This window comes from Neophocaena asiaeorientalis, unplaced genomic scaffold (assembly GCF_003031525.2).
Source record: "Neophocaena asiaeorientalis asiaeorientalis breed wild unplaced genomic scaffold, Neophocaena_asiaeorientalis_V1.1 scaffold188, whole genome shotgun sequence".
Lineage (NCBI taxonomy): Eukaryota > Metazoa > Chordata > Mammalia > Artiodactyla > Phocoenidae > Neophocaena > Neophocaena asiaeorientalis.
In genome coordinates this window covers 2,918,621-2,930,827 of record NW_020174156.1, presented here as the reverse complement: position 1 = coordinate 2,930,827, position 12,207 = coordinate 2,918,621, and the positions used below count along the sequence as shown (strand labels likewise).

General features: G+C 35.2%; 1 protein-coding gene across 3 annotated transcripts in view; it reads left to right on the top strand.

The window, feature by feature from the left end:
* The window catches only part of TBL1XR1 (TBL1X/Y related 1), a 180,603-nt gene that overhangs the window by 84,597 nt on the left and 83,799 nt on the right, over positions 1-12,207 (top strand). For 2 of the 3 annotated variants that reach the window (XM_024755139.1, XM_024755141.1), the window contains one exon: positions 4,683-4,757. The gene's annotated coding sequence lies outside the window, so the exon portion shown is untranslated. Of the gene's footprint in view, positions 1-4,682; positions 4,758-5,320; positions 5,390-12,207 lie in introns of those variants that run through there. The other variant, XM_024755140.1, reaches the window with a different exon arrangement.

Genomic DNA, 12,207 nt, shown 5'->3' with positions numbered 1-12,207 from the left:
GCCCATTTTTTGATTGGGTTGTTTGTTTTTTTAATATTGAACTGCATGGGCTGTTTATATATTTTGGAGATTAATCCTTTGTACATTGATTCGTTAGCAAACATTTTCTCCCATTCTGAGGGTTGTCTTTTCATCTTGTTTATAGTTTCCTTTGCTGTGCAAAAGCTTTGAAGTTTCATTAGGTCCCATTTGTTTATTTTTGTTTTTATTTCCATTACTCTAGGAGGTGGGTCAAGAAAGATCTTGCTGTGATTTACTTCCAAGAGTGTTCTTCCTGTGTTTTCCTCTAAGAGTTTTATAGTGTCAGGTCTTACGTTTAGATCTTTAATCCATTTTGAGTTTATTTTTGTGCATCGTGTGAGGGAGTGTTCTAATTTCATTCTTTTACATGTAGCTGTCCAGTTTTCCCAGCACCACTTATTGAAGAGACTGTCTTTTCTCCATTGTATATCATTGCCTCCTTTGTCATAGATTAGTTGACTATAGGTGCATGGGATTATCTCTGGGCTTTCTGTCTTTTCCATTGATCTGTATTTCTGTTTTTGTGTGAGTACCATATTGTCTTGATTACTGTAGCTTTGTAGTGTAGTCTGAAGTCAGGGCGTCTGATTCCTCCAGCTCTGCTTTTTTCCCCTTAGGATTGTTTTGGCTGTTTGGGGTCTTTTGTGTCTCCATACAAATTTTAAGATTTTTTGTTCCAAGTCTGTAAAAAAATGCCATTGGTACTTTAATAGGGATTGCATTGAATCTGTAGATTGCTTTGGGTAGTATAGTCATTTTCACAATATTGATTCTTCCAGTCCAATCCATTAGCTTTTAAAAGAGATCTGTGAATCAAGTAGATTTGCCTTTGGAGACTGCAGGGTAGTATATTTGAAGATCAGTCAAAATATACTGTTGTGCTGTTTTATAGGATTTTTGCATCTTAAAAAAGTCCTAATTATGTATAGGTGGTAGATTTAAGATGATGTCTGCTGAGATAGCAGTGTCAGTTTCTTTACTGAAAGATTAATACTTCATTTATTTTAGATAAAATGTTCTGAAATACAGATTCTAAAAGCAAAGCGTTTTGTTTGGAGACAGAACTAAAGCCTACAAACATTTATTTCATCACAAGAAGTAAAGCACATAGGTTTAGTTTATGTAGTACACCAAGTAGTTGTTCGCTGTACACATTTTATAATGTGACTTATCATAGAGTTTTTTTTTTTTAATGGCAAAAGATCAACCTTTATTGGCCACTTTCTGGAAGTGATACTAAAATTATTGGTATAGCCAGGCTTTCCTAAGTATTTTAAAAAAACAAAACAAGATTCACTGTTGAGTTCCTCCTTATCATTGTGATTTGTGTTGTAATTCAGTATCTACTGTGTTTTATTCTCGAATATGTATGTACCTATTCCCACACATTTAGATACTATATCATATTATCAATAAATGTATCTCAAGAACTGTGTATGCTCAGGGCACTGTTCTTCTGTGATGGGACAGCAAGATGAGCAGATTAGCCCCTGGCCTGGGGAGGCCTGATAGGGGAGGCATGGTGAGAGAATAAGGCATTTCAGAGCTGTGGTTAAGAGAGACTGGTCTTTCTCTCTCAGTGGGTAAGTAATCAAGGGAGGAAGCTGATTTGGGCTGAACCTTGAAAGAGGAGGTGGACTGGATTTGTGGGCAGAGCCACAGTAGAAGGACATTTCTGGCAGAGGAATGAGCAGTGTCATGGCAGCCTAAGAGTGCAGAGAACAGAGAGGGTGATAATGCTGCAGTGAGAGTACAGGAGGTTGAGCGAGTGAGATTATAAAGGCAGTTGTTTAAGGATACACATGGTTTTGGTTTTTGGACAATTTGAATCACTTTAGTACAAATAGCTTTAAAATATATTCTATTGGATTATCTTAAATCACCTTAGATTTTTATAATTCCTTTGTAGAATATATAATTTTATCTTAAAATTCAGATACTCATTTTATAAAGCTGAAGAATTGTGATGTATGCTTTAGAAATGCACTGCACAATGGCCAGGGCATAGGTAAATGGGTCGACTAGGAAAACATTAATACAGAAACCAAAATACAGCCCTGCCTACGTTTTTTAAAGTTTCCTGGGAATTCCCTGGAGGTCCAGTGGTTAGGACTCCGCGTTTCCACTGCAGGGGGCATGGCTTCTATCCTTGGTTGGGGAACTAAGATCTGCAAGCCACATGGTGTGGCGGGGGAAAAAAACATTCTCAGTTTTTCAGATTTTATTGTATGTGCAAATGGGCAGGCCTGTTGATACACCATTTTCCACAGATTTATTCACCCTTCAGATCCTAGAATCAGATATTTAACCCCTTCAATATTTATTAAATCACCTTCGTGGCCTTTTCCCATAAGGAGCTGTAGTCTAATAGGAAGCGCTGAATGAGTGAATGAATGAATGAGGAAAAGAAGGGAAGAGAAAATATGTTTAGAGAAAACTGAGATTAGAGACCTCTGTGAGGGTGATGAGAGAAGAACTCACCACAAAAAAGTAAGAGGAGAGAACCAGGGAGAGGAGGTAAAAGAAAGACTAGCAACTGGAATGATCTGATTTAATATTTCCCTAAGGCACATGTGTGTAAGTTTGTGTATGTTGTGTGTGTACACACAACAATAGTAGTGAAAACAAATATCCATTGAGGCACAGTGCGCAGTTCATTTGAGATTTTAAAAATTAAATATAATTAATATTGAATGTTGCGGTTAATTTGTACCCTCATTTGGCTGTGATGTCAGAGAGTCGTGTATAACATGTGGTACATAATGGTATTCAAAAGAGTTGGGGGTTCCGTAGGGCAACAGTGGCACTCCCATTCATTCATTCCATTTCTGGGAATTGCCATGCATTTGAGCTTATTAATGTATGTTTGCTTGTGTTTGATGATACAGATTTGTGGATTATATTATCCAGTTTTAACCAAACCCCACAAAACAGACTAATAATATAAACATTCCTGCAAAGAAACTGAATATAAGAAACATGAATAAGAATAGGAAACAAGAAAATGGTAGAGGTGTTACTTAAACTATTAGAATAAGCTTTTCATCTGCCATGATATAATTATTTTAGAAGATGGCTGAAAAAATTGGAGATTCTCAAGAAAGATACTTGACAGACAGGCATACGTTCACTATCAGTACTGATGAACCTTACTCTAAGACTAAATTGTGGCTTGAGATAGTAGTTAATAATGATATAAAATCATCATGATTAAGAAGACATTTAAAAGTTTAGGACCTAGAATGTTATAAACAAGATTGTATCACCATAAATATGTAAATAATTTATCTTTATTTTTTACTTCGGTTTTGTGTGTTTTAAAATATATGAAATTCAGTAGCATATGTTAATTATTTATAAATAATTAGAATGAATGTATGCCAAACTACATAGCTTAGAGCTCAAAAATTCATGAAGAGTTTATAGTAAAATAATGGATGTTCATAATAAATGACCCTGAGTTAGACAGAGCCTAGCAGTAATCTAGTTTTTATTTGAACTCAGTCATGATGTCTATAGGACATTTCCTCAATAGGTGCTAGAAAATACCTACTAACTAGCTCACAAATGTTTTGTGCCAGAAAGCCTTGGTGCTCACTTACCTGTCTTGAACCCCAAAAGGCTGGTGGAATATCGTATCTTGATATAGCTGTCTATAATTCCAGTTATAAGTATGTGGTGTGTTTAATAAATATTATTTTAATTCCTAGGAATTAAAATAGGGATTATTTTAATTCCTTTTATTGAATTCCTACAGCTCAGCTGTCTGAAAGTTACATAGCAGCACTGAAGTTATTTAGTGTGGCCTTGGAGTTGGTAATGAGCACAAATGAGGGTTCCAGTCAATTAAAGATAAAATCAGAGAGGAGCAAATTTCAAGGGATTAAATTCTTTCTGTATTTATTCAGTGTATTTGCTTAGTTATCTTTTTAGTGTTACTGACTTAATTCACCTTTTTGGTGTACGAAGAAAAGCTCTTGCATTTCTTTGTTTGGCATCAGCTTGTACTCCTGCAGAAAAATGCACTCTACGCTTGCACACGGTGGGAGCTGCCCTGGTCAGTGTTCCGAGTCACCACTCTGACAGCATTGTGAAAGACCACTTGTATGTTTGCAAAAAAGGTTCTTGGAAAATAATGTGCTGTGACTCAGCAATTGAGAAGACTGGGTAAACTCCGTAGAATATAAATTCTGAAGAGATAAGGTTTAATAAGTTTTGATTGAAATTGTTTCAAAACCAATTAGGTATTTCTCTTTATTGTATTAAACAATATATAGCATATAAGTTTATACCATTCTTTACAGCTCCTGATGATAGATTATGAACCTGCTATACTGGGCCCTATTGCAGTAGTATTTGCATGAGTTGAGTTGAATGGGGGTGAGTGCCTCCTTTATGCAAATTCGTCTCCTTTGAGTCTCATTCTGTTCATTGTGTCAACCTTTTAGGAATGTTGTAAAGTTTCAGTGCTTGCCACATACTACACGCTCAAAAGTTGCTGCTGTTTTATGACAGCAGTTGCTTAGGAGGAGAAAGATACTCACTGGTTGGGACCTTAAAGACATAAATAGTATTTCGTACATGTAAAATTTGGTATGGGAAATCTTTTAAACTGGGTTTGTTTTAAGACACACTGAATATTTTACTTTCCTTTTTCTTAGCATCAGCAACAGCAATTTGTGATTGGCAGTACCAGACATTCAGTTGTACATCCCCACATCAATGCACTGCCAATGGTAAGAATTCCTCCTACTCTTTTTGTCAGAGCTTGTTTTAATTTCTGTTTTTATTATTCTCTTATTTTTAAGAATCTGTTAAGAATTTTGAAAGGTTTTCACAGTTTGACAAAATACATGTGTTCTCAAACTGAAGAAATGTTTTAAAAAAAAAAGTAATTTTTAAGGTACTTAATGTTTGATTATTTGGTGTTTTTTTTTAAAAAGGCAAAACCTCTAATTTGAAGATTTCTATTATCTTGGCTATGGTTATCAGAATGAAAAGTGTTACTATACAGTTAAGATCTTATATTTTAACATGTGGACTATATTTTGTGAATAAAATTTTCTCATTAAACTTAAGTTAGAGTGGCAGTAATGGCTCTTGTGTTTTTGTCCATCATCTTACTAAAATAATCATATTGGATTTCTCCTAATATTTATAGTTAATGGGCAGTTAAATGGCTAAAGTACTACCTGTCTTTAGTTAGTGGATAATTTTCAGGAGAACCATTCTTATTTATTTAACAAGGTCATTTAGAATCCTTTCTCTGTGGAATGAAAATGTCCACTTTGTTATATAGCAGCAAGACCACTGGACTCTGTGGGAGTTGGGAGTTGCTCTCTGCTGCATATGTCTTGGATGACTTTTGGCAAGTACTCTTGTAAACTTTGGTGATAGAATTGGACTAAATTTCTAATGTTTATTCTAGCTATAGGCTAAATGATCTGTCTCATCACTGTTCATTAGAATTCAGAATGGTTTTTTACCTTACAAAAAGTAATTCCTTATATAGATGGTATGGCCCTGTATTTGGGGCATCAGTAAATAGCAGGAGAATGAGTTTTTATTTTTTTTGTGTTTTTTAAAGAATTAATTGCTTAACAACAGTGTTTTCTATAGTGCATTATCAAAAATTTTAATTATTTTTACTTAAATTTTTATTTTAAATATTAAATCAGGGAGCTATAGAAACTAAGGTTTATAGAATTTGGTGGGAAATTATAGATGCATCAGTCTGAAATAAAAAATAGTAAAAATTAACTGGAACCAGGATGAGTGAGTGAGATGTGAAAGTTATCTGTGAAAATATTCCTAGGAAATGATTCATTTTAAAGATGAACTTGTCAGTATGTCAATAAGATGTCCTCTGCCTAAACTATCTTCTGAATTCTTACTGCTGAAAAGAAAACGTCCTCTCCCCCTCTCCAGCCTCCTTTTCTTCTCCCTTCCTCCTTCCCCCCAGTAGTTAATGGGGAATGTTGGGGAAAATAAGGATTTTTGTTCTGGCTTTACCTAGCACGAAGGATGACACCGTTCTTCATTAATATATGAAAATACTTGCTGGGTTCTTTATGGTACCTGGGTGACTCATTAACCATCATTAAATCTGCTGTTTCTTCTGGAGCACTACACTTCCTCACGTAAGCAGCTCATCTTAGGCATTTTGAGTATCTGGCTTTTTTGAAGTTCACGTTTGAAACCTGTGCATTTTTCTTGGTTGTTGGAGTCTTAGCTATTTGTGGCACGTTTCCCCTGAGAAGTGAGTTTTGCACAGGCCTGTTGGGTGTCTGAGAGCCAAGTGCCATGCCACTGGCTCTCTCTTCTAAGTGCCTGTCCTCAGGTGACTTTGTAATGTGCCACTCACATAGCCTGCGTGTCGTTTTGTTTTGTTTGGGGAGCAGCTTGTAGACTGTATTTTAAATCAGATTATCTCAAACACATTTGCCATCACAAATGTTTATGTTAGTGTTAATTCTGTATACGTGTTAGCGTGAAAGATGAAGAAGGTCAAGATTACACAAATTTGCTTATAGTCTAGCTGTGGACATCAAAGCCATTTCTACACATTTGTAAGATGTGCCAGTAAGTTTATAGATACTCGGTTCAAAATGGTGGTTTTCCCATGAGCCTGAGCAATGTAGTAGTGTTCGGGGTTAAATCTGTGCTGTGTACTATCTCACGTGTTTTTCTCTGGAAATGCCATAAAGGAGTGCTTTGTGAAAAGTCACCTCTGCCACCCCCCACACCCACTTCAGCTTTGTTTTTCATATAAGAGCCATGAATATTCTTTTTTTTGCCTCTTCATTTGCCTAAGTGCAAGTTATTTTAACTCTCATAGCACCTTAAGTCACCATGATTTACAGCTACTTTTCAGTATAAATGTTTCATGCTACTTTCTGTGATTATCTTATTGCATTAATAGAACCCAGTGACCAGTAGGTGTATATTATTATTCAGTGTGAAAAATTTTAGATGTACACTAGAGAGAATGGCATGATGAACTCTCACCCAGCTGCAGCATCACCAGCTTTGTTTCCTGTAACCGCTTCGCTCCCATGTTGTTATGCCTCTTTCTTCCCCACCCCCACCCCCATTTATTTTGGAGCCAATACATATGGCACATGATTACATTAAGAAATATTTCAGTAGGTATTGATGGAAGATGTGGGCTTTTTAAAAGTATGTACTACAGTACCATTATCCCACTTCAAAAATTGACAGTAATTTTTTTATTTGAAAAGGCATTTAAATATACTTTAAAAAATTATAGTAAAAAACACATAATGTAAAATTTACCATGTTAACCATTTTAAGTGTACAGTTAGTACATTTTAAGTGTAGTGTTAACTATATTCACATTGTTGTACAACAGATCTCTAAAAATTTTTTATCTTGCAAAACTCTCTACTCTTCGAACAAAATCTCCTATTTCTTCCTCTCCCCAGCCGCTGTCAACAATCATTTTACATTTTGTTTTCATGAGTTTGACGTCTTTAAGTATCTTATATAAGTGGAATTATACTGTATTTGTCTTTTGTGACTGGCTTATTTAACTTAATGTTCTCTAGGTTTGTCTGTGTTGTATCTTATGACAGGATTTTCTGCTTTTTAAAAGGTGGAATTTTTGTACATATATATCATTTTCTTTATTCATCTATCAGTGAACATTTGGGTTACTTCCAGCTTTGGCTATGGTGACGAATGCTGCAGTGAACGTGAAAGTGCAAATATCTCTTTAAGATCCTGCTTTCAATTCTTTTGGATAAATATCTAGAAGTGAGATTGCTGGGTCATATGATAATTCTAGTTTTAATTTTTGAGGAAGCTCCATACGCTTTTCCAAAGTGGCTGCACCATTTTACATTCCCAACACGAATGCACAGGGTTCTGATTTCTCTACATTCTTGCCAGTACCTGTTATTTTCTGTGAGAGTTTTTGGCTGTTGTGAGGGTTGGTTTGTTTCATTTTGGGGTAGTGAGCACTCTAATAATGGGTGTGAGGTGATGACAGTAATTTCTTAATATCACCATATATCCTTTTAGTTTGAGCTTTTACAGATTGACAGCAAAGTCCATACATTACATTTGGGTGCTACGTACAGCTTATGCTTCGCCTCTTTATTATATTTTCCTTTTTATTTGTCTTGCAGGGTTTCCTCTTTCTGTATTTTGTTAATTGCATCCCTGTAGTAAAATGACTCTCTTTCCCTTGAATTTTTTAATTTAAAAGATTAATCTAATTCAGGATTTTTTTTTTTTGCATTATTTTGGGGTGGGGGTAGGATGGCAGAATATTTTGTAGGTGGTACTAAGTAATTCCATGAAGAGGCATATAATATTTGCTTGTCTCTATTTGTGATATTAGGTGACCATTGACGATCATTGCCTAGATCATCTCTCATTATTTATTATCTGTAATATTTCTATAAAGAGAAACTTCCCTCATCAGATATTTGGTTACTCTGTGGCACAGTTTGCACTGGAAAGGCATACCAAATTCTTGATTCTTCCCTTTATTTACCAATTTTCTACATCTGTAACTCTATTTCTGTTTCGAAGATAAGTTTATTTTGCAATTTTCAAAGTGCTAAGTTGTTTCCTAGAATGCTGGGAAAAGTAGACCAAAGACTTTTTAAAAAGTGTCTCTGTGAGCTTGGGGATTTAAATATTTGATATGTTATTGCATTGTAGTTTTTATTCTTATTCTTAGGATACTCAGATTCTCTTGGCCAAAGGAGCCTTTTTAAATTGACTTCTGAATGTTTTTGACACAACTCTAGTAGTCTCTGCTAGCGTCCTTGCTTTTTGACATAACAAGATGTTCCTGAGCTCATCTTGCACATGTTCTTCCTTAGTCCCCAAATCAGCTGTGTCTCCAGAAAGTCCAGTTCCTTTTAGTGAAAGCAGTATGTAGAGCCACAGTCTAGTGGTAAGGGTATTCGTTGTTTCTGGATGTCTGGTATGTCTGTGATATATCTTATAAAAATGTTGGATTTTAATTTTTCAAACTTAAATTCTTTGATTTCAATATTTCCATCCTTTCTCATGCTGAAAAATCTTTTTCTAATGGTATTTACATAAACTTGTTTCTTTTGTATATTTATATTATGTATAATGTTGTATATATTTAACATATAAATGTATAAAACAATATATTATTTAAAGGTATAAAATACAGAATATGTAAGATGTAAATATGTAAAATAAATATGAAATTATTGTACATAATATAATTTGTATCCTTCTAAATATATTTTTATATATTTAAACCAGTACCACCAATATGATTACTGAAAACTGCTTTTTCTTTGGTCCATGACCCACTGGGGGTTTACATTCACAGTATTTTGAAGTACTCAAAGTAAATCCAATTGTATGATTTTTCTACCAACTTAGTACAGAATCAGGTCCATTTGTTTCATTGTATTTTTAATTTTTAGGATTTTAAAATATTGATTTAATCTTATAATTTTATAGAAAACATTGATATTACTCCAAAGTGAAGTATGTACTTAGTTTCTTCTTCCCCTTATAGGTAACCACGTTTAACTAGGTTGCTGCTTTTAAAAATAAGCAAACCTATGTGTGTGTATATATACACTGAACATTTTGGAGATCACCTTATAGTAGTGTATAGAGTTAGTCCTCATTCTTTTTAATAGCTGTGGAGTAGTCCATTACATAGATGTAGCTTAGCTGTTTCACGAATGGCAGTTTTAGGTATGAGCATAAATGTTCATGTAATTTTGAGGCAGTTTGCCAAATTCTTTTCTGTAGGTTTTATGCCATCTTATATTTTTTCCAGTAATGTATGAGGGTGTCTGTTTTCCCACTTGTAAACAGTGTATAGTCAGAACATTTTGGATATATACATATTTAATCTGATAGTTGAGAAATGGTGTCTCATTGTAGCTCTAATTTGCATCTTATGTGTTTTAGAACAATTTGTATGTTTTTTTTCTTTGAACTGTTCCAAAGATAGATTCTCATTTTCAAGAAATGTCTGTCAACTTTGTTGACCAATCCCTTTAGGCCTCCTCTTTTCTCTTGTTCTAATTCTACAGTTATCCCACAGCTTCTAAAACTTAATTTGGTTTAACAACAATATTTTCCTGCTAAGGATAGAACCTCGCTGACCAGTTGTTTTAGGTTTGATTTCCGTGGAATCAGACCCTCGATTATAACCATTTTATTTGAAGGCTGAACCCAGGAAGTTCCTGTGGGGAAATGAGAAAAGGAAGATAAGGAGGCCAGTACAAGATGCCTTTGAGTAAGTTAATATTTTAGGCAGTTGGGACTCACTTCTTGTGGGGACCTCTGGGAGCCAGCATGTAGAACATGCCTCTCAGCTGTTCCACTCATGGGTCAAGAAAGTTGGGGTACTTTGTCCACCAACTCCATTCCTTATTGGTTGAGTTATGCTTTGGGAAGGGCAGGGCATCAGCTCCTTAGAACTTCCCCTCTGACCTAACTGTGGCCAGAGATGACCCTCAGGTGTTTGCAGTAAGAAGCTGCCTAGTTCCTAAGGAAAACTGAGTGATCAGGGGTTATGGGCTGGACACTGCCAGCCTCTGTTGCATCGATGAATATTCTAGTCTACCGGCAACTATATTTCTCAGTGTAAATTAGTAAATCATTCTTCTCATTCATAAATTGCTCTAGTGTATTTTGTTAACATCTGTTCTCCTAGAACTTGATTATCCCAAGAGAACAGATAAAAGTAAATTATGGCTTGCCAGACTGAGGATAAGACCCCAGAGTTGTAACCCTACCAAGAGGTAACTCCCAGGAAGCAGTGTGGTTCGTATTGAGGAGCTAGTGATCTGTTCCCTTTTACTCTCCACTTCTCAAGCGTGTCATCTGTAAAATAATTTGTTTTGTTCACTGTAGAGAAGTTCATTATTTATCATCTGTCTTTCACTGTCCTGTACTTTTGAAGTGGTATTACTAAATGTGAAGCATGAATGGCACTGCCACATAGACAAGATTGTGTGAAGTATTTATCTTATTTTGGTTGAGAATTTATGCCTCTGGAGAACTAATTTTCAAGTCAGTAGTAAGAGGGTTACATTGGAAAGCTCTCTTAGTTTTGGGGATTTTTTTTTTCTTTTTCCTTTTAATGGATGGAGCTGAAAATAGCTGCAGGCTGAATTTCTTTCAGAGGGGTCTATGCCTTTGCTTACGTCTGAGCAAGTATACCTTTGAAAATGTATGGTTTATTTTCTATTAAAAACAAAACAAGTGATAAGCTGAAAAGAGCAGAGCACATGCACATTGCAGTTGTAGTTCACTGAATGCCTTCATCTTTACCAGTGGATGTTTGTTGTGTGATGTGAGGCTGATACAGCTGTCTGAAATGGAACCTCAGTGACTGTGGTTTCATTTGGAAGGCGAAGAAGGTGTGGATTCTTTCATGGATTTAATCCTTAAATTAAATGCGATAGTAGAACTTGTTATGGTGAGTTGATGTTGCTATTTAAAAATGGATCTTCATGCTTCAGATAACTTGGTGTCTGTTCTACAAGTTCTTAATATAGGCACCATGCAACCAGAAATAAAATGTACCTCTCTTTTTGTCTCAGGGAACCCAAAATAAAGTGAGCAAGGACTTCCACCTACATAGAGGGATGAATATTTAATGGAACAATGTTAAAACAAGAGGTGTCCTGTCATTGATTATTTTCTGGCTTTATTTTTTTAAGTTTTTGCAACTTCTCACACTGACCTCACTCTGTTCAATTCAGTCTTAATAGGGTCTGACACATTTAGGATTGAGCTGCCTTGTCTAATATTAGCAGTGTAGCCAAATTTGAAACTACGGGCCATATTTCATAGGTGTATTGAAGCCATTTGGGGTCGTCTTCTCCTTGCTTTCTTTCATCAATCCATCCATCTTCCCAGGGGATAGTATTGCTTTTTTAAAAAATTTGAGTTTTAAGTTTTTGCTCCAAAGAAAAACTAACATAGTGAAGTTTGGTGTGTAAAAGACAGGAGTTTCCAAATTTAACTGTTTGTTTGCTTCTTCATGTTCTGTCCTTTTCTGTAAGCCAGTTAATTTCAGTCATATCTTTTGATTTTTCTCTTGGTTCTTTTTAACAGAGTTCCTTCATAATGCCTGTTTTTTTCTCCTATGCTATGATTACTATTTCCTCCTGTAAGGAAGAGCTTTTTTTAAAAAATGCTAAC